Below are 24,518 nucleotides of genomic sequence, written 5' to 3' on the forward strand. Positions count from 1 at the left end.
TTCCATGTTTCTACAAGGAAATGACTGTACACCAAGCATTTAAAGATTATTTATTCATGACCACTGTTGCATGTGAGTACATGGTGTGTGTGTGTGTGTGTGTGTGTGTGTGTGTGTGTGTGTGTGTTGGGGGGAGGTGCATTGTCACAGCACACATGTAGAGGTCAGCAGACAACTTTGTGGACTTCGTTCTCTCCACCTTTACACAGGTTCTGAGGATTGAACTCAGGTTCCAGGCTTTTTTATGACAACAGCCTTTACCCACTGAGAGATACGGCTTTACACCAAGGATTTGGGTAGACGCTCTATAAAAGACAGCTTATACCTCACAGTCATGGGAGTTATGCTTTTTGTATTCCCATTTTACAGATGAGAAGACTGACTCCTGTAGGACTTGTGGAAAGCCAATGTGTTTGGAAGAACCACCTGGTGGCTGGGTCCAAGCTGTCACTTCCTGGTTTTCTAATATTCTCAGTCTGGTCCAGGAATGCTTCCTGTTTTCTGTGTGTGACATTTTGTCCCATCTCTACTAAGTGCCTTCTGTGCCTAGGAAAGGAATATCAGTTAAGAACTTGGAGACTTACCTTGATCAGAAGGGTACTGACTGAAACATTTCTCTCTTGTCGATGGGCTTCCCAGAAAATCAAGGCAAAAATATCAGGGCACCATAGTGGTTCCAAAAAGGGGAAGCAAGCCCCAGAGGCAGAGAAAAGCCCCAGGAACTGGTCACAGACTTTTTTGAAAAGCAAGGTAAGAGGTGCCTGCTCCACATCCAGAGATGTTTGATGATACTGACCAGGAGGAAAGGACCAAAAACCTTGTGCCTACCTGCAGCTGTTAGGGCCCTGGAGCATCATACCTGCTCTTGGCTCGATGCAGCAAGATTTCGATTCTCTTCCTTCATCATGCCACTTCCTCTAGTGAGAACAGTGGGGTGGTTGTCATTTCTGCCTTCCGTGTGTATCTTGCCAGCACAGCCAGACAGCAGATCTATTGAGAAAAAGGCCTTCTCTTCACATTGACTTCGCATCACCAGCAATGCTCACAGAGCTCTAAAATGACACCCACCCAGTCCTTGGCACTCAGGGCAGGTCATGCCTAATTAACATAAATAAATGGAAAACTCCAACTTGTGATCTGGCTGAGATTTCTTATTTTATTGCATTTGTTTGTTTGGTGTGTGTGTGTGTGTGTGTGTGTGTGTGTGTGTGTGTGTGTACACATATGCACACATTTGCAGGTGCCAGGGTGTGTGTGTGTGTGTGTGTGTGTGTGTGTGTGTGTGTAAGTCAGAGAATAATTCAATCAGCCAATAAATTGATTAATTAACATAATAAACATGATTTGTTTTGCTTATTAAACAAAGGCATGGTTTACTCATTCCCAATGTCTCACCACTCACTGAATGTTCCCATACCTTATATAATTTATATTATAAGACCCATTTGCTACAATATGCCTAAAGAACTGGTTCTGGGACAATTCCAGTGTTAAGAGAAATGTACAGAATTAGTATTTAATGCCATTGTGTGAGATTCCTGTTTCTTTGTTAGTTTTCTCCCCCCTCCACTCCCAGCCCCTGGTATCCACTTCCCCCCACCATGTATGTGTGTGTTCTAGCTATTGAAATAAAATCTGAAATGGAAGTTAAACTTCTGTGGTTCCAAATCATCTGTGGTGAGAGCACATGTACTTCACTGCTTTGTTTTATGACTGCATTTTCTTCTTTCAATCAGAAAAAAAAGATAAATGAGTGTTTTATGGCACCTACCAGTGAAGAAGGTCTTGAAAGTGAAGAGGAATTTGCACACTGGCATAACAAGGAACTTCTCTGGCTCTTAAACTGCCCCAAGTCTTCAATGAGCCATGGTCAAAAACAGTCAATTCCAAACACCAGTTCCACAATAAAGTCACAAATATGCCCCATGCCTTCTCTGACCTGTTTTCTCTGCTGGCCTATGGATTAGAAAAGCCCCTAACCAACACAGAAAATGGGTAACTTTTGCGATGTGCTGCTGGCATCATGCACTGTACTGTGCTGAAGGCCTAGGAAGCAGGGCAGGTGCTGGAACCAGAGATTAAGAAGTTCCTAGCCTCAAGTTTGTGTTTGTTCAGTGGGAGGAGCCAGGGCACAGGGTGCAGTTCACACCAGACCTGAAGAAGGCAGCCTGTTCTCCAGGGGCACAGGCAGCTGATGAGTGGTACAGGACTTCTGCTACATCTCCAGAGGTGAAAAGTGTGCGGAGAAGACATTGGCCTACACAGAGGATTGCCTGGGTGGCAATTGCGATAGTCTGCTGGGATATGTAGACCTTGGAAAACCCACTAAACTTTACATCTAATTTCTATAAAAATTCTATGGATGCAACCTACTTCACACACACACACACACACACACACACACACACACACACACACCACATTAAACAAGCAAACAAACAAGCAAATAAATGTAATAAAATAAGAAAACTCACCCAGCTCATCAGTACTTTTGCAGTAACACAGGCGCTTAGGAAACTGCTTGGTACATTCTAAGAAATCCAGAGATGTCAGCTATCACGATTGGTCATCATCATCATCATCTTCATCATCATCATCATCATCATCATATCAGCAGCAGCAGCAGCAGCAACAGCAGCAGCAGCAGCACCACCACCACCACCATTGTAGGGAATGGTGGGTCAGTTCAACCCATAAAGATCCTCTACAGCACACTTACCTAGAAATCTCTAAGTCCCTCACAAGTATGTTTGGAGTTCTAGGGTTAACTGTCTAGAGGTAAGAGGCTGAACCCATAATCTCCTCAAATTCCTTCCAGCTCTGAGAAAATTCCCACTTGAAAGCAAACAAACTCAGTCTCAATCTTGGACACACAGCCTTAAATAACAGAACCCCTTTCGTTTAACTTCATGTCAATAGCCAAAGAAAGATGCCTTCTTGTTCTCTGGAATTTTCAATGGTCAACACTCACACACGGAGAATAATTCCTTTAATAATATTAAGCTGTTTACTTAGGCAGTAAATGTACTCACTGTATTTTTTTAAAAAGACCTCCAGGACTGGCATTTAGTGGCTAAAGGCACTTGTCACCAAGCCTGACCACCTGAATTAGTTCCCAAGACTCACATGAGTGAAGGAGGTAACCTCCCACAAGTTGTCCACATACACACACACACACACACACACACACACACACACACTGCAATAAAAATATCTCTAGTCAAAAGCAAACACACAAACAAAAAGAATCTGAGAATTTCTACCCAGTAAGGGTAATTTTACTGGAAGTAAATTTTTGCCAGACTGATTTTGTTCAATAATAGTCAGTCTATTGAATTTTACCTCCCTTTTCTTTTAGCTTCAAACAAATCAGTAGGAAAACAGCCATGGATCTGCAGCTGGCATCTCAACTTCCCCATCTAGGTTCATCTCTTAGTAACTGGTTGGTATAAGCCAGCCTGGATGCTGTTCCCTGCCTCCCCATGCCTGCCTCTCTGTTTCAGTCTGTCTGTCCCCTCACACATATTAGCTATGCCCAGTGAAGGCAAATTCGTCTCTAGAAACATACTCCTTTTCTCTCAGGGCAGAGGGACTGGGAGGTAAGGGGGTGTGTCATAGAAGAGGAATAGCTAGCTCTTTTGCTCAGCTTGAATCATTTGTCTCTTTCTAATTAGAGTGGCATGTTCTTTTTCTTTTTGAGTGTTCTTATTGGGCAAATCTATAATATACCAGAAATAATAAATTAGCCACCTTCTCAGGGAAATTTATTTATTTCCCCATAAATTTAGAAAGCTGTATTTAGTGATCAAAACTTTGACTTATCTGTAGATGAAACAGTAAAATGAGTCTCCCTCATTAGCTTGCTATGAGAAGGAAGGAAATGATCAGAGAGGGCTACTGGTCAATGCCACTAATGCCAGCTAAAGGTGACCCAGGTGGTGTTTCCCCATATGCCAGCCCTTTGGTCATCCTGAGACCAGTTCTTTGGGTGTTTGAGAAAAGGTCATAACCTTTGGGCAGAGATTATGATCCGAGATGAGATAGTGGTTTGGGGAAAATGCCCTAAAGAGTATTACAAAGCCTATTGGTGAGTATGGGTAGGGGGTTGGCATCAAGTTCTTGCCATTGAACAAAATATATCAAAGACCTAAGAATGTAAATATGTTTTGACCCACTTCCCTTCTAGAAACTTTTTCCTCCAGGTAAACACAGAACTGTATAAAATAAATGCATAGATGTAATTGTAGCTTACTTAAGAGAATGGGAAAATGGGAGCAAGCTAAAATATCCAGGGTGAGAGCTTTTGGGAAATAACAGTTACCATCAAGTTATGGACTAGAGACAGCTATTTATATCATGTGTACAAATAATTTATAATGACATAGTAAAGGTTTAAAATATCATAGTATGTAGCTGAAGTTTTCCTCTGTCCCACCCAGTCCACAGCCACTCAGACCCAAGTAAACACACAGAGGCTTATATTAATTAAAACTGGCCATTAGCACAGGCTTTCCACTGACTAGCTCTTACATTTAAACTCAGCCCATTTCTGTTAATCCATATGTTGCCACATGTTCGATGGATTTACCTGTGTGCCATTACATGATGCTCCCTGGAGAGCAGGCTGGTGTTTCCTCCTCAGTTCTGTTTTTCATTCCCCTAATTTTTATCTGCTTATTTTGTCTGTACTTCCTGCCTGGCTACTGGCCAATCAGTATTTTATTTATCAACCAATCATAGCAACACATTCACAGCATACAGAGCACCATCACCCATCAATAGCAAACAAACAAAATCACAGATTATAAAATACTACAAACAATACAATTTAAAAAATAAATGAAAACTAGATGGTGATATACTAAAATGTTAGGTATGATTTATCTCTTAATGATATTTATCTCTTATTGATATTGGGTAAGTTTTTCTTTATAAGTTTCTTTACTTTCTGAGTTGAAACATTGAAAACATATTACTTTAGTATCTAGGGGAAATTATTTCAATAACACTCTATTAGCTATAATATGTTATAACTAATAAAGTTGAAAAGTATAATTTCTTAATGAAGTGAAAAAATGTACCTGTTTGTAAAATATAAATGAAGTTGAGCACATATCATTAGAAAGAATTATAAGTAGAAGCTTAATGGCTTCATCAGGGAGAAAATAACATATTACACGTCAGGAATATGGTTAGTAATATTTTGTCTGTGATTAGACAAACAGGAGCCATTTAACCTTTCTGGCCATTTCCTTATAGTTCTTTCTTTATTTTATTTTATTTTTATTTATTTATTTTTTTGGTTTTTTGAGACAGGGTTTCTCTGTAGCTTTGGAGCCTGTCCTGGAACTCGCTTTGTAGACCAGGCTGGCCCCGAACTCACAGAGATCCGCCTGTCTCTGCCTCCCAAGTGCTGGGATTAAAGGCGTGCGCCACCAACACCCAGTTCCATTTTCTTATCTTGGAGACACGCAATTTGGCTGAATCACCATCTTCAAGCCTCCTCCTGACCTTTTAACCATTGACACAGCCACTATTTGCTTCAATTGCATAAGAATCCACATTTGCGGGCCAGCACAGCGGTGCATGGAGCGTGGAGTGTGAGTCTGCATCAGCAGAAAGCGACTGTTTAACTCCCAGGGTTAGAATTAGTGCAACTGTGGGGATTTGGAAGAACAAATGAGGTGACTGTGACAGAGTAAGAATGGTGGCCGAGAGGGAGGCGCTGCGGGGAGGGCAGATGGGTGGAGAGGAAGAGCCTGTCCTGACAGAATCGGCTAGCCACATGGTAAGCAGTCGGTGGTGGTCAGGGTTTGATTGAACAATGGTGAGGGGCTGGTTGACAACTCACCAAAGGAAGAGCAGGGAATGACCTTTCACCCTCAGACTCCGCGGGTGGGGGTGGGGGGGGGGGGGGGGGGGGGGGTGGGAGACCTCTCCAGAGACTCAGTCTCAGCTCCCTGTGGTGTCAGAAGCAAATGACCGAAGATAAGGTTCCAGTCAGGGCCTGGCTGAAGGGAAAGTTTTTGACTTGTGGTTATAAAACAAGTGGAAGACATTTTTTCTTTAATCAATAAAAAAATGAACTTTTGGGCCAACATGTGAAAGAGGAATAAAGAAGAGAGAGGAGAACCATGAAATAAAACCCAGAGAGGCAGGCTTTCTCTTGTGTACCCCGAAGATAGAGATGTTGAGCTATGACCATCCCGTAGCCTATACATCAAATGCCAGACTCTGAAGATTTTCAGCCACGCAGTGGTATTTCTAGGAAAAGCCATGACTCTTTAGAATATCCAGATTAGTTTATCCTGTGGAGATAGGAACACTGTATCTCCTTGGCCTTCACTTACTTGGCAACTACCATTAGTCACTGCCATGCTGCAGTCTGCTGGGAAAGGCTTCTTGCTTAGAGTTTTAATGAGGTACAGTGATATTTGATTAATGTCAAGGGCACAGACTGTCTTCCGCTCTCCTTGTATTTGTAGAAGGGCTAGGTAGAGGCTCAGCTTCATGCATGAAATCCCATGGCACCTGCAGCGTTCCTAGCCCTTAGAGTTAGCCGTGTCTGTGAGCTCCTGCCTGATCCAGGAGCCAGCAGACTACCACTTTATGGGAGATAATTGGGGAACATTTCTGTCTCTAGGTTTAATTGATTCTAATCCCGATGGCTCTGAATTCTCAATGATTCTGTGCCAAGTACTTCCCACGGTGAATGATGACTTGAAGACCTCTGTCAGTCACGTATTGGAGGTGATGAGTGCCCAAGTGTTTCTGATGGGTAAGGCCCCTTGAATCCAGTTGTTTGCAGTCAGTCCCCCTTCCTTGGAGCTGCGTGAGGATGACTCTCGTAAGAGTAGCTCTTCCTTGACAACACTGGTTTCAAACGAACTTCACTTTTCGGTGTGCACTGCTCACCTTCTCATAGTAAACAGCTCCAGAGGGACTTCATGCTGCTGGTTCTTTGGCTGAGGGGAGTGGAGTCTCAGGAGAGGTTTAGGAGGTTAAAATCCACGTGCGGCTACACTTATTACAGTGCCTCTTGTGTCTGAGTGAAAATGAAGCTATATTGACCTCACGGTTACTTTTACAGGCTTTGGATTTTGTTTGTTTTTTGTTGTTGTTATTTTCAAGATAGGGCTTCTCTGTGTAGTCCTGGCTGTCCTAAAACTTACAGACCCACCTGCCTCTACCTCCAGAGCTGAGATTAAAGGCATGTGCCGCCACCACCCGGTACAAAGATTTTTTTTTTTTTTTTTTTTTTTTTAGTTTTTCTTTAAGAATAATGTCTTGATTAATTCTTTGAAAATCTAATTCAATGTATTTGGGTGACACTTTTCTCCCTCCTCTAATTCCTTCTAGATGTTTCCTCCTCCTCCTCCTCCTCCTCCTCCTCCTCCTCCTCCTCCTCCTCCTTCTTCTTCTCTCTTCTCTTCTTCCTCTCTCTCTCTCTCTCTCTCTCTTTCCCTCTCTCTCTTCCATCTATCTATCTATCTATCTATCTATCTATCTATCTATCTATCTATCTATTCCATCCCTCCCTCCATCCCTCCCTATCTATATCTGTGTCTATATCTATATATAGATATTCTTAAAATTCATCAAAGTACAGTTTGTGTTGACCAACAACTCCTGGGCACCAGGCCTGTTCTGGACATACCAGGTGTCACAACTTTGAAGAAAATGACTTTCTTTCTTCCAGAAGTGATCACATATCAATATCTTTTCAGCTAGGGTGGGGTTTTGTACCTACCCCCCTCCTCCACATTGAGATTTTTGTCTCCATCTTTTGCAGGTCTTGTTCATGCCGATACCATTTCTGTGAGTTTATATGTGTACCTGCTTCGTTGTGTCTGGCAAACACTGTTTTCTGGAATCATCCATTGCCTGTCTTTTATAATCCTTCTTACCCTTCTATTAGGTGGATCCCTGAGCCCTGAGGGAAAGGGTATGGTATAGATATCTCACTTAGGGTGGGTGTTCTGAAGTCTCTTATTCTCAGCATACTGACAAATTGTGGGAATCCTGAATTTTTGGTTATCATCCCCAAGGAAGCTGTGGAAATGGTAAGTGGAAGGAGGCATTGAGTTCAGAATTAAAAAGTAATGATTGCCAAAAATGATTAGATACTAAAAATTTATTTTTAAAGAAGTTTTACATGTATTTGTTGGTGTGTGTGTGTGTGTGTGTGTGTGTGTGTGTGAGTGTGTGAGAGAGAGAGAGAGAGAGAGAGAGAGAGAGAGAAGAGGTGGGGAGGGAGGGAGAGAGAGAGATCACAAGTATGCAAAAGCATGCATATGAAAGTCAGAGGACAATTGTAGGGAATCAATTATTTTCTCCCAACATTCAGATTCTGGGGAGTCAAGCTCAGGCCATCAGGCTTGGTGGTTAGCACCTTTACCAGCAGAGCCATCTCACTGGCCCTAGAACTCTGCTTTTCTGAAAAGTATATAACGAGACAAGGAAAAACTCACTGTGAAATGAAAAATTGTACTTTTTTTTTTTTTTTTTAGAATTTGTAGTCCTGGAGAAATGACTGGGTTCTGCAGATGGACTAAACGATACTCAAATAGGAAGAATCTCCTGACAGGATGCCAGGGAAGTATGCTTCAAAATAAGACTGCACAAGTCTCTTAAAGGAAGGCTAGAGAGGGCAAGATAAGGGGACTTTACTCTCTTCCTATAACCTGAGTTTCTATAGCAATGTAACATGAGTTTCTATAATGAGAATATGTTTGTGGACTATGAAATTTAAAGTCATGTTTTAAAGACTAAAAGTAGGGGAGGAAGGGGAAAAATCACTGTAAATTACTTCAAGGTGCATGCATGTTTTCTCCATTCCACGCCATCTCACCTTCCTGCCCACATGTCCCACAAGGCACTGCGGTTCTTCATCCCACAGGAAGAGGAGGAAAAGCAGGTTATGGGGGACACAATGGTTGTTTATTCGTGAGATTGTAAGACTCCAAGTTAAGCTGCAGAAACCAATTAGCAGACCAGCCAACCAGAAAGAAAGAGAGAGGGAGGGAGGGAGGGAGAGAGAGAGAGAGAGAGAGAGAGAGAGAGAGAGAGACTACATTGCCAGTCAGCTGATTTTAAAAGTCCTTCAGCACCTTTGGGACAGTCTACGTGGTTGTTAACAGATGGATTTAATGGTCACCTTGTTAGACCTTGTGACCCAGCAGGTCAGTGATGTGCAGGTGAATGCTAAGATCCTCATTTTCACAAGCTCCCCACCTCTTCTTAAAATTTATTGTTTGTCAGCATGACATACATAATGGGTTTTGCTATGACATTTCCATACATATATAGCACTCTTTTTTTTTTAAATCATATTCACCCTCCACATCCCCTCACATGTTCCTCTGCGGCTCTTATAGATTCCCTCTGCCCTTCCTTTCTTGACCTGGATTTCCCTCTTGAAAAGCCTTTCTCTTCCTGTGTCAACATCCTCTCCATCCCCCTACCTACAAGGCTCTGAATCCTCTTCTTTTCCTTTCAGGTTGGCCCTTTGTACCCGTTTAAAGCTAGTACCATGGATGTGTAGTGAGTGGCAGCCAGGGTCGGGAAGTAGAGTCATACAATGTGATTGGCCTGGAGAGAGGGGAAGAGACAGAAATGGGCTCGGGAAAATGAGAGGCAGCTGCCACATGAATGCTTCGGGACCTAAAAATCAATGAAAACACTCTTCTCTCTAGATATGACCCTGCCAGCCGTACGACATGACGGAGAGCAAAGCCTGTTAAATAACAGTCATTGTCAGAGAATTGTAATGAAAATAATTACAGCATATGAGCAGCGGGCATCAAGCTTTAGCTAAGGGAAAATGATTTCAGTCCACCCAGGTCCAGAGAGCCCCAGCTACCGGATCAGGTCTTTGTGGACCTCTGGGAAAGCAAAACAGAGGTCCTTTGTCGCCACCTAAAGTCCAAAGCCTGGAAATATTGGCTGAGGAAATTTAAATGTCTGGCTCGGTGTAGAAATTCCCCTGTCCAAGTTTAATTAAGGCACTTTAAAAACACCAGCCTCAGGCTTACCCGGGCCAATCAGTCCTTTTTCACTGGGCATGAATACGTGTTTGAACTCAAATCTCCACAATGACTGAATGATTTCAGGGTGGAAAAACATCGGTTATCTTTAAACCTTGACTAAATGCGAGAAAACACACTGGAAGAACGCTTGTGGAGTGGATGGGGATGATCTGCATCATCATCTGTCTGATGACCTTGGGAAATCATCTCAGCCCACAAAGACTCCTCAAATTTATACGACTAGAGGACGGAACTAATTAGACATTACAGGTTTCTAGACTCTAAAATTCTGTTTCTCTAAATAAACCACAATTTAAATCCAGACAACACACACACACACACAATTGGCAGAATATGCGATAAATATTAGCCTGCATTTGCGAATGTGGATATCTTATCCAAGAACCCGTGTCTTTGCTGCCCCCTAGAGCTCATCCTGTAACCTGCAAGAAGTCCATGCAAAAAATACTCCAAATGGGAAATTTTCCTTTGAAGAGCTTGACTGCTCCCTGAAATCCTAGGGGCATTTTTTCTTTCCTTTTCTTTTCTGAAACATATTATCCATTCTTTTCCAGCTTGGTTTTATACACATCTTCCGACACAATCCACTTCGACTCAACTTTTTATTCCAGTGTCCTCCTCCCCCACTCCCACTCCACTTCCTCCTGTTATGGCTTTGCCTGTTGGAAGTTAAAGTCACTCCGTGTGTTTGGCAGACAGGGCGATCTTTCTGGAGGATTCTCTTCTCCGTGATGTGTCTTCTCTGCGTGAGCAGTGCAGGACACTGGGGAGAATTATCTACTCAACTCCTGGAGTCAGAGTTTATAAAATGTAATCCCAGCACCTTTTCTTGAGTCCCAAGAAATGTGTGCACCAGACTAGCACCCTACAAGCTGCCAAAAGGAAGACCAATGGTTGGTGAAGTCTTTGAGTTATAGTCAATCTTAAATATATATCTGTATTAACACAGTATAGAATATGCAGTGTGCACAAGTCCATTAAAGATGATTTTTTGTTCTATGTTTAAGCAGGTAAAAGGCATCTGTCAACTTTATAAGTCTATTTAGACTATAGAGCCAAACGGTAATATCCATATCATGACTCTATCCATGTCATATGAAGGGATGGCATGAAATAAGTCATGAGGATTCTGTAGCCAACAAGATTTATCATGTCTCCTTCAGTCAAATCTGATCTTGATTAACTTTGAAGGAATCCATAGCTTTTCATTTTATGTGGAAACAAAAGCACAACCTCTCTCCTAATGTAACACATTTCCCAACTTCCATTCTGAAGCCAAGATACCCCTGAAGTGTATAGGATGGTTTAAGTCAGTGGTCCCTTCCATAATCCAATGTCTCTGAACAGCTGTCGTTCTCTGTTCATGAGCATTCAAAAAATTCAAAATTAACAAAGCACCTTTAAAGGTCCAAACTCTCTGTGTTATATTCCCATCCTTATGTGGCTTATTTATTTATTTTTTTATATTACTTTACTCTTTCTTTAAAGACTTTACTTTTTATTTTTAAACTATTTTTTCTATGACTGTTTATCCCCATTTTCTTTTCTTTCTTTAGCACCTAAGCACCCTTTAAAGCATATTCTACCTCTTTAGAGGTTTTTGTTTTGTTTTGTTTTGGATTTTTCGAGACAGCGTTTCTCTGTGTAGCTTTGCGCCTTTCCTGGAACTCACTCTGTAGCCCAGGCTGGCCTTGAACTCTCAGAGATCCACCTGCCTCTGCCTCCCGAGTGCTGGGATTAAAGGCGTGTGCCACCACCGCCCGGCTAGAGGTTTTGTTTGTTTGTTTGTTTGTCTTTTTGCACTTACAGCGTACTCTGACCATGTAAGCCAATCCTTAAAGGGCCAGTCTGTCTGCAGTGTGGCTCATCACTGGTGGTTGGCTCAAGTCCACAGGCAGAGACGGGAGCTGCGCCTCTGTGTGCCTCAAGTGTTGGCCTGCCAGAGAGACTGTGGGACTAGGAAGCCACATCTGGCTCCTTGTCCAGAACTTTTCTTACCTTTCTCAGGTCCTGTGTTTGGATGTTTGAACCTCCACATTGGATGACAAACATAATCAGGCTTTCTTTTCTACCACTAGCTTCAAATAATGCCAGGAAGACTTATTTTTAACTATGAAAGCCTGGCCTTAGCTTAGGCTTGTTCCTAACTAGTTCTGATAACTTAAATCAACCCATATTTTTTAATCTACATTCTTCCACATGGCTCATTACCTCATCTCTGTACTGCCCATCCTGCTTCCTCCACATCTGGCTGGTGACTCTGTCTTTCTTTTTCCCCCGAGTTCTCTCTCTACCTGGGCGTCCTGCCTATACTCTCCTGTCTTGCTATTGGCCATTCAGCTTTTTATTACACCAATCACAGCAATACATCTTCACACAATGTACAAATATCCCACAACACTTTCTCCCCATCCATCACACACCAGGGATTGAACCAAGGATCTTGTGCATGCCAGGCAAACATTGCAACACTGAACTGCACCCTCTGCACCCAGAGTTTTATTTTTATGGTAGAGCCAATGTTTGACCTATTCACTATGCTGGTAAATGGACTATACAGAAAGGATGGTTTTGAGAAAAGCAGAACAATGCCTTCACCAGTTGATTTTGTTAACACTGGCAAAATCTCCATTTAAGGTAAAAATATTACACTTTCATTGGATTAGTGGCCCATTATAAATTCAAACACCGTGTCCATGTCTTAAGATACTTAGAGGTCAGACTATGGTTCTTTCAGGGCTTACCGCCCAAGAGGAGCCCCAAGACTCTTAATACCTGATCTAGAGTCCATTTGGGGTTCAGATCTCTGCAGAGTATGAAGTCAGGCACACCAGGGACACTACACAAAGCTCTTTAGGCTCTAGTGCATGAAATGAGTGAAGCGTTAGAGACAGATTTGTGGGGCTTCAAATCTTCTTTACTGTTTAAAGTCATGAAACAAACTTTCAGGGGCTGGAGAGATGGCTCAGCAGTTAAGAGCACTCATTGCTCTTGCAGAGGTCCTGGGTTTCCATTCCCAGCACCCACACGGTGACTCACAAGCTACATCACCCATAACTCCAGTTTCAGGGAATCCAATGCCCTCTTCTGACCCAGTGAACACTGCATGCATGTGGTGGTGCATATACATGCAGGCAAAACACTCACACACATAAGATAAATAATCTGAAAGATTTTAACATTCAGTCCTTAATTATAATATCATTAGTGTTTTGTTTTGTTTCTTTTAACTGTAAGGTATTTGACCATAAGCAGGCTTTTTCTATTCATCCTATAGAAACAACTACTGGGTCACCTTAACAACATAGAATTTTCCTTCTTTTCTTCAGTCAAGGCACAGCACCTTTAATCCCTGTGGAACAGAGGACAGGAAAAGACCTAGTCTGGTCTCAAGGACTGGCTTTCAATGTTGGTCATATGTTCTGTAAAGTCCCAGTACCATTCTGTATCTATGAGTCCTTTTCCCTTCATGGTTAAAGATCAGCTTTCATGCTATCCATCCAGACCACACAGACTTGCACAAGACAAACCGAAGGAATCATCAGAGCACAGATGGTCCAGAGTAGCTTCTGCCACTCAGAAGGAAAGCGTAGAATTGGTGCACAACATCCAATAACAGGTCGGGAAACTTCTTCCACCTGTAATGAATGTAGGTTCATAGCAGAGTCAAGGAAGGAGGCAGAGGTAGAGACAGCTGTTAGCCAGCATACCCCAGCTTGCTGGAAGTACCTGATCTCTTTTTCCAAATGCTCAAAGGGATTGCCAATTAATTTAAGAGGAAGAGAAGACTATCACTTCTCAGGGGTAGGGAGAAAGTTCAGTAGGTCAAGAGCCTGCCACACAAACTTAAGGGGATGAGTTCAACTCCAGAACCCATGTACAAAAAGTCAATGTGGTGATATATACTTCTAACCCCAGCACTGGGGAGACAGAGACAGGTAGATCTCTAGGGCTCACTAGCTAGCCAGCGTAACCTAATTGGTCTTGGGCTTACACACACACACACACACACACACACACACACACACACACACAGAGAGAGAGAGAGAGAGAGAGAGAGAGAGAGAGAGAGAGAGAGAGAATCAGAGACAGAAAGAGAAACAGAGACAGAAAGAGAGACAGAGACAGAGACAGAGAGAATTACTTGTCTATGAAAATGTTTACAAGATCAAAGCAATTTGGAATGCTGTGTGACCGTAGAAAAGACAGTTGAATCAAGGTGACCTATAAAAAGACTTTACACAAATGAGTGTTGAGTTTTTGCTGTATAAGACACTGTATCTTGGAGATATACTTCAGCATACCCAGTCTCTCTGACTGGTACACGCCTTCATGCTACAGTCAATTCAATTTTTTCTGTCCGAACATTTTTTTTTCCTTGACAGGAAAGACACCAACAGTCAAACTTCTCATTTCCCTGCAGTCTCCACAAACAACACAACCTCCCAATTTTAGATTTGCCTGTGTATTGATTTTTTTCTTCTAAAAATAATTCTTTTGCCCTAAGTTTCCCTTTGGGTGTGTGCAGTCCCTTTGTCAGAACAGTTTCACTGGGGCTAAGAGCTCCCTTAGTCCCTCCATCACATATCCATGGCAATGTGCTCTCTGACACCTATGCGTGTTACTCAGAATCTGGGTGTCAAGAAATAGACTCAGCAGGTATAAAAAGGAAAACAGAGAGCACGCTAAGTAGGGAGGGAAAAGTGGTGGGGGTCTGGGGGAGGGAATGGAGGGGGAGAGAATGAGGGTGGATTCCATCAAAACACGTTCTTTACATGTGTAAATATTAAATAAAATGCTTTTGAAATAAAATATGGGCATGCCAGGTTTTCTTTGTGAATTTTCCTTTACCCTTCCATGGCAGGACCTGTAATGCACTTCTGCACATTTCCACAGCTGTCAGTGTTATTACATGGCTTACTAACATGCCTGGCACACACGAGGCCTGGGGTGTGATCTCCAGCTCCACAAAAGAATATAGAAAATAAAACATTCAAAAGTAAATTTTGGGGATCCAGTTGTGGTCATGTCTGTAATGGCATGTGAAACCACCCAGAAGGCTGAGACAGGCAAATTGCAATTTTCCGGCCAACCTGGACTGTAAAACAGGGTCCTGCCCACATAATGATCAAGTAAACCAATACTCCACTGAGGGGGGAATACAAGCCCCTGCATGGTTCCCAGTTACTGTTCCTTTTTCTTCAGTGTAGTTTGTGGGGCCTTTGGGACCAATCATCAATGGAGAGCTGGCCTGGCAGGTGTCTCCTCTGGCTAAATTTGCCTCCCAACTTTCCTTTCAGCTCTGAGTTTCTAGTCGACTTCTTGGTCGGTCTCTATAAAGCCTTCTTGGGCTGATACCCTTTCCAAACGATTCAGTCCAGCTCTTCCCAGAGAATATTATGGTTACTGAAAATTGCCTAAAAATGTGACCTTGCTAGCTAAATGTCACCAGAATAAAAGATCAACTAGTCTAAGCTGAATTCATCGTCCCTGGCAGATGTGCTGTGTGTTTCATGTGGCTTATATCCATCAGTTCCCTACCAACAGTCAAATCACTTCAATGTCTGAGACCATGATCTGCAACTCATTCATCTTGAAGTGTTTGACCAGAATCTGCATTGCTTAAAATTAGAAATTCTGCATATATTTTATTGAGATTTCCTTGGTGCCTAGGGTGGATTATCGCTAACATATGCTTTGAAATCTTTTCATGCCAAAATCATTATGGCCTTGTTCTTTAGCTTAGAAATTTGGATCCTAGAGACCCTTTCTCTGACGTGTCACAGGTCCCAGGACTGCTTCTTGGGAGTCTCTCTGACCTTGCCCGAAGTGTGTCTTGTATCCTACCTCTATGTAGCAATGGGTTTTGATTACAGTACTTAATATTCAAAAGGTCTTAATCCTGTATCTTAGCCCAGACTGTCTTTATCTTAATTAAAAGCTCAAAATATTCACATTCAAATTCCTGCTGGAAATCACTATTTTGAACTCTTTGTTCTCCAATGCTTGTCAAAAGCCAGTTTCAGAAAGTAGTAATAGAGTCTGACCTGAAAGGACAGACAGATGTTCTTCTAAGACATTTTCAAGCTTTTCCTTCAGATTACAACAGGCCATATGATTTTGTAGTGGTATGCTTGCATGTTTTGGCCTACACTGAAGGATTTTATGAAATTTGCTGTTCAGTTTACTGCAGGGGGGGCATGTTGAGAAACCATTCATTTCATGATTGTTTCTTCTAGATGAGGTCTCTGTGGGTATAAGGGGGAACAGGCTTCTCCTCAGGACTCAGCTTGCTCTGAGCCAGTGAAGAGGTAAGCTTTTAAATCGCAGTGTGACATCTTCATGCCAACTATCAGCCCTTTAGAATTTGCATTTCTTGGTATCAAGACTGCTATTTTCTACCTGTTTCCTTCTCATACGTTCCAACCTCTGTTTATTGTTTAACTTTTATTTATATTTATTCTTATAAATTGTTCTAAGCCCTGCATAGAACAAGGTTTGGTTATAAACAAAGTCAAATGGCCATCTCAACTCCAGTTTCATTTCTTCCTTAACCATGTGCTTCACCAGATTTCCTTAACCACTCTTTACCAAGTCTTACTAGACAATTAATGAGGATGATGGGGTAACATCGTTGGCCAAAATATTCTCTGTGCTAGATTACTGGCATGTATTATTTCACATAATCTTTGTAGCTATCCCACAAAAGAGATATCATTTCCCCGTAACCACAGAGGACGATTCCGCTGCTCCATTACTCCTGTATCCTTCATGACTCTAAAGCCTGAACCATTGGCTGATGCTGCCAAATCCTGCTGGTGCCTCCTTGAATTGTAAGCTTTGCTTTGTGTTGCTCTTTAGGATCAGATAATTCCTTAGGCTTTTTCTTTTTCACAGCTTGCAACATTGGCTGCTAAGGTCTTGCCCTGAGGGCACTACTCCCTTTGTTCCCATTTCTCCTTATCTCTTTGAGGACAAGACTGGATACCCACTGCATTTAGTTACTTTTCAATTGCTGTGAAGAGACACCATGACTAAGGCAGCTTATAAAAGAAAGCATCTGAAGGGGGGCTAGTTTACAGTTTCAGAACATGAATAGAGTCCATGACCATCATATCTGGGAGCATGGCAGCAACCAGGCAGTCATGATGCTGGAGCAGTAGCTGAGAGCTTACCTCTTGTCTATAAGTTGGACGCAGAGATGGAGAGCTGACAGGAATGGTGTGGCTTTTGAAACCTCAAAGCTCACCTCAAGTTACATGCCTCTTCCAACAAGACCATACCTCCTAATCCTTAGCAAACAATTCTACCAACTGGTAACCAAATATTTAAAAAAGGAGCCCATGGCAGCCATTTCTCATTCAAACCAATGTTGTCTGCAGGTAAGATCATACAAAGTGCCCAGTGACCCCAAATTGATTTGTGGGTTCATTGGATCCCTGCTAGTGCACATCATGCTTGATGTGGGATGCTGTAACTGAATGTACCTTAATTCATACCACCCCAGGAGAAATTATGGTAATAGGCAGCAGTGCAGATAGAAAGGATTAAGCTTGTCCCAGGGGTGGCAATTACCTCCTTGTAAAGTATACTTGTACACATTTCTCCCTTGAAAGAACATATACTAGGGAAGATGGATGTATTAGGACATACCTTGTAGACCACCATTTGAGACTCTTTCCTAGGAATTTAAATTAAGGACAGTCAGGCATGGTTTGGTGAAATGGAACACTATAAAGTTAGGGGATTATTCTTCAGACTAATACCCTATCAAAAGCCAGGTGTGGCTGATAAGGAGTCCAGATGGTTTAGGAAGAATCACTGTGGATTATGGAAAGCTTTTCATGGGGCAGTAGCCCCACTTTCATGCTGCTGTACCAAATATTGCTACTTCGATTAAAAAAAATGATGCAGGTTGTGACATCATGTCAAGCTGTATTGGAATTTGCTAACTTTTTCTCAGGTGTTCCTTAGCTGCTCAGTCCCAAGACCACTTGTGCTCAGTTGGAATGGATGGCAGTGGACTCTCAGAGATCCTGCCAGACCTCTGTACGAAGGTTTCATGATTTAATGCTAGCCCTTGCATAACTTACAGACTTGAAAAAGCATATGAAAAAAAAAAAAACAGTAAAAACTGCATTTAAAATAATTTCACCCTATATATACACAAAGGATCATTCCAGAAGCTGTAAGTTATTGTATGAAAATCCTAGTGCTGGGCATCATTACCTCCCCATGAAGTGGTGGCTAGGGACAACTCTGAGGCCACCCATACAATAGAAACTATTGTCATTGCTGTTGGTTGTGCATCAGAACTGGGTAGCAGAACTCACCAGTGACAACTGGACTAAGAGGTGAGTCTTTTTCTCCTACCCAGTCACCCCAGCCTCTAGGCTTTGGTTCCAGGAGAATAACTGTGTACCCCTACACCACCACCCACTGCAGACCCAGTTTCTGGCTAGCAGGTAGGGCTCCTGTAGGCAGGCTGGACTACCCCTATTCACCACCACACCCTCCAACCCCCCCCCCCTCTGAGACCACACTGCTCCCTGAGACAGAGCCTGCCAGCACCGACTGGCCTAAAAGAGCCCACCAGCACTGACTGGCCTAAAAGAGCCCACTAGCACTGACTGGCCTAAGGAGCAAGAGTGTCGATTGGACCAAGAAAGATCCCCTCAGACACAGACATCACTTGCAACAGAGTGGAGGAAGAGATGGATAGATGCCAGTACAAAAATATAGCCAGCAACATAAAGACCAATATGGCACCACCAGAACCTAATGGTTCTATATCAGCAAGACCTGAACATCCCAATGCAGAAGAAGCAGAAGAAATCAACCTTAAAATGACTTTAAGAAGATGATAGAGGCCTTCAAAGAGGAAATGAAAAATACCCTTGAAGAAATCAAGAAAAAGACAAACAGAAAATTGGAAGAAATCAATAAATCCCTTAAAGAAAACCAAGAAAGCCAAGAAAAAGCAATTAAATAGATGAAGGAAACTGTTCAAGATTTGAAAACTGAAATACAGACATAAAGAAGACACAAACTGAGAGAATTCTGGATATAAAAAAATCTGAGTAAACAAACAGAAACTACAGATGCAAACATAATCACCAGAATGCAAGACATGGAAGAGAGAACATCTGGTGTTGAAGATATGATAGAGGAAATAGATCCATCAGTCAAAGAAAACATTAAAGCCAACAAAGTCATAACACAAAACATCCAGGAAATTTGGGACACCATGAAAAGACCAAACCTAAGAATAATAGGGATAGAAGAAGGAGAAGAATACCAGCTCAAAGCAAAGAAAATATATTCAACAAAATCATAGAAGAAAACTTTCCCAACCTAAAGAAGGAAATGCCAAGAAGATACAAGAAACTTACAGGTCACCAAATAGACTGGATACAAAAAAATCCCCTTGCTATATAATAATCAAACCACTAAACATACAGAATGAAGAAAAATATTAAGAGCTACAAAGGAAAAATGACAAGTAGCATATAAAGGCAGACCCATCAGAATAACATCTGACTTCTCAATAGAGACTCTGAAAGCCAGAAGGTCCTAGACAGACATTATGCAGACACTAAGAAACCATGGATGCCAACCCAGACTACTATACCCAGCAAAACTCTCAATCACCATAGATGGAGTATACAACATATTCCAAGATAAAACCAGACTTAAACAACAACTATCCACAAATCCAGCCCTACAGAAAAGCATTAGAAGGAAAAATCCAACTTAACAAAGCTAGATACCCCCATGAAAACACAGGCAATAGGTAATCCCACACCAACAAATCCCAAGGAAGGGAAACACACACCACTACCATCAAAAAAATAACAGAAATTAACAATCATTGATCATTAATATCCCTTAATATCAATGGACTCAACTCAACTATAATAAGACACAGGCTAACAGAATGGATACAAAAATAGAACCTTCTGCTGCATACAAGAAACACATATCAACTTCAAAGACAGACAGTGCCTCAGAGTAAAAGACTGAGGGAAAAACTTTTCAATCTAATGGACTCAAGAAGCAAGCTGGTGTAGCTGTCCTAATATCTAATGAAATAGACTTCAAACTAAAATCAGTTGAAAGAGATTGGGAAAGACATTACATATTCATTGCAGGAAAAATCCACCAAGATGAAGTCTCAATTCTGAACATTTATGCCCCAAATACAAAAGCACCTACGTTTGTAAAAGAAACATTACTAAAACTTAAGCTGCACATCAAACCCTACACACTAGTAGTGGGAGACTTCAACACCCCACTCTTACCAATGGTCAGGTCTATCAGACTGAAACTTAACACAGAAATAAGGGAATTAACATATGTTATGACTCAAATGGACTTAATAGATATCTATAGAACATTCTACCCTAACACAAAAGAATATACATTCTTCTCAGTACCCCATAGAACCTTCTCCAAAACTGATCACATTCTCAATCACAAAGCAAATCTCAACAGATACAAAAACATTGGAATAACCTCCTGTATTTTATCAGACCACCATGCCTTAAGTTAGATTTCAACAACAACAAAAACTACAGAAAACCTACAATCTCATGGAAACTGAATAATACTCAACTAAATCACCACTGGGTCAAGGAAGAAATGAAGAAAGAAATTTAAGACTTCCTAGAATTAAATGAAAAGGAATTTACAACATACCCAAACTTATGAGATACCATGAAAGTCTTGCTAAGAGGAAAATTCATAGCACTAAATGCCTACACTCACACTAGGGACTTAACAGCACACTTGAAAGCTCTAGAAGAAAAAGAAGTAAACTCACCCAGGAGGAATAGACTCCTGGAAATAATCAAATTGAGGGCTGAAATCAATAAAATAGAAACAAAGAGAACAATACAAAGAGTCAATGAAACAAAGAGTTGGTTCTCTGAGAAAAATAAACAAAATAGACAAACCATTAGCCAAACTAACCAAAAGGCAGAGAGAGAGAGAGAGAGAGAGAGAGAGAGAGAGAGAGAGAGAGAGAGAATCCAAATTAACAAAATCAGAAATGAAAAGGGAGAGATAACAACAGACAATGAGGAAATCCAGAGAATCATCATGTTATACTTAAAAATCTTGTACTTCTCAAAACTGGAAAGTCTAAAAGAAATGGACAATTTTCTGGATAGGTATCACATACCAAAGTTAAATCAAGACCAGATAAACAATTTAAGTAGACCAATAACCCTTAAGAAAATTGAAACAGTCTTTAAAATCTCCCAACCAAAAAAAGCCCAGGGCCAGATGACTTCAGTGCAGAATTCTACCAGATGTTTAAAGAAGAGCTGATACCAGTACTCTTCAAGTTGTTCTACACAATAGAAACTGAAGAAACATCACCAAACTCTTTTTGTGAGGCTACAGTTACCCTGATACCCAAACCATACAAGTGTAATTACGAACCAATCTCCCTCATGAACACTGATACAAAAATACTCAATAAAATACTGACAAACCAAATCCAAGAACACACCAAAAAATTTATCCACCATGACCAAGTAGGCTTCATCTCAGAGATGCAAGGATGGTTCAACATATGAAAATCTGTCAATGTAATACACCATATAAACAAACTGAAAAAAAAAAAACCCACATGATCATCTCATTAGATGCTGAAAAATCCTTTGACAAAATTCAACACTCATGATAAAGGTCTTGGGGAGACCAGAAATATAACAAACATACCTAAACATAATAAAGGCAAATTATAGCAAGCCAACAGCCAACATCAAATTAAATGGAGAGAAACTCAAAGCTGTTCCACTAAAATCAGGAACAAGACAAGACTGTTCATTCTCCCCATATCTATTCAATATAGTACTCAAAGTTCTAGCTAGAGCAATAAGACAACCAAAGGAGAACAAGGGGATACAAATTGGAAAGGAAGAAGCTAAGTTTTCCCTACTTGCAGATGATATGATAATATACATAAGTGACCCCAAAACTCTACCAGGGAACTCCTGCAGCTGATAAACACCTTCAGTAATGTGAGAGGAGACAAGATTAACTCAAAAATATCAGTAGCCCTCCTACATACAATGATAAATGGGCTGAGAAAGAAATCAAAGAAACATCACACATTACAATAGCCACAATTAATATAAAATACCTTGGGGAAACTCTGATTAAGCAAATGAAAGACCTGTATGACAAGAACTATAAGCCTCTGAAGAAAGAAATTGAAGAATATATCAGAAAATGGAAAGATCTCCCATGCTCATGGATAGGTAGGATTAACATAGTAAAACTGGCAATCTTACCAAAGCAATCTACAGATTCAACACAATCCCCATCAAAATCCCAACACAATTCTTCAAAGACACGAAAATAATAATACTCAACTTCATATGGAAAAACAATAAACCTAAGATAGCTAAAAGAATCCTGTACAATAAAGCAACCTCTGGAGGCATTACCATCCCAGACCTCAAGCTCTACTATAGAGGTATAGTAATAAAAACAGCTTGGTACTGGCATAAAAACCGACATACGGACCAATGGAATCGAATTGAAGACCATGACATTAATCCACACACTAAGGAACACTTGATTTTTGACAAAGAAGCCAAAACTGTACAATGGAAAAAAGAAAGCATCTTCAACAAATGGTACTGGCATAACTGAGTGTCAGCATGTAGAAGATTGCAAATAGATCTATATCTGTCTCCATGCACAAAACTCAAGTCCAAGTGGATCAAAGACCTCAACATAAATCCAGTTACACTGAACCTGATAGAAGAGAAAGTAGAAAGTAGTCTTGAATGCATTGGCACAGGAGACCACTTCCTAAATATAACACCAGCAGCACAGACACTGAAAGCAATAATTAATAAATGGGACCTCCATAAACTGAGAAGTTTTTGTAGGACAAAGGACATGGTCAACAAGACAAAATGACAGTCTACAGAATGGGAAAAGATCTTCACCAACCCCACATCTGACAGAGGGCTGATCTCCAAAATATATAAAGAAACTAAACATCAAAATACCTAACAATCCAATTAAAAAATGGGCTCAGAGAATTCTCAACAGAAGAATCTCAAATGGCCAAAAGATATTTAAGGAATTGCTCAATATCCTTAGTCATCAGGGAAATGCAAGTCAAAATGACTCTGGGATACCATCTTACACTTCTCAGAATGATTAAGATAAAAAACACTGAAGACAGCTTATGTTGGAGAGGATGTAAAGCAAGAGGAACACTCCACTGTTGGTGGGAGTGCAAACTTGTACAGCCACTTTGGAAATCAATATGTCAGTTTTTCAGAAAATTGGGAGTCAGTCTACCTCAGGACCCAGCAATATGACTCTTGGGCATATAACCAAGGAATGTTCAATCATGCCACAAGGACACAAGCTCAACTATGTTCATAGCAGTGTTATTTTTAATAGCTAGAACCCAGAAACAACCTAGATGCCCTTCAACCACAGAATGAATAAAGAAAATGTGGCACACATACACAATGGAGTATTACTCAGCTGTAAATACAATGACATCATGAAATTTGCAGGCAAATGGATGGAACTAGAAAATACCATCCTGAGTGAGGTAACCTAAACTCAGAAGAACAAACATAGTATATACCCACTCATAAGAGGATACTAGAAGTAAAGCAAAGGATAACCAAACTACAACCCACAGTTTCAGAGAGGCTAGCTAACAAGGAGAACCCCAAGAGGGATCCATGGATCACCCTGGGAAGGGGAAATAGATGAGATCTCCATGAGCAGACTGGAGGTGAGGTGGGCAATGGAGGGTAGGGCATGAGGGATGAGAACATAAGGGAACAGGATGGTGGAGCTGGAACAGCAATAGAATGGAAGACAATGAAAGAGATATCATGATAGAGGGAGACACCACAGGGATAGGGAGAAACTGGGTGCTAGGGAAGTTCCCAGAAATCCACAAGAATGACCTCACCTTAGATTACTAGCTATAGCAGAAAGGGTGCCTGAACTAGTCTACCTGAGTAATCACATTAGTGAATACCCTAACTGTCATCCTAGAGCCTCCATCCAGTAACTGATGGAAGCAGATGCAGAGATCAACAACCAAGCACCAGGTCAAGCTCCAGGAGTCCAGTCAAAGAGAGAGAAGAGGGATTCTCTGAGCAAGGGGCATCAAGATCATGATGGAGAAATGCACAGAGACAACCAAACCAAACTAGTGGGAACTCATGAACTGTGGACCAATAGCTGTGGAGCCTCCATGGGACTGGACTAGGCCCTCTGCAAGGTGAGACAGTTATGTAGCTTGATCTGCTTAAGGAGCGCCCCCCTGGCAGTGGGATCAGGATCCATCCCTAGGGTATGAGCAGGCTTTTTGGAGCCCAGTGCCTATTGTGGAATACCTTACACAGCCTTGGTCCACGGGGAGGTGCTTGGACCTGCCTCAAGTGAGTGTATTGGGCTGTGCTGACTCCTCAT

This window comes from Onychomys torridus, chromosome 14 (assembly GCF_903995425.1).
Source record: "Onychomys torridus chromosome 14, mOncTor1.1, whole genome shotgun sequence".
NCBI classification, from domain to species: Eukaryota; Metazoa; Chordata; class Mammalia; order Rodentia; family Cricetidae; genus Onychomys; species Onychomys torridus.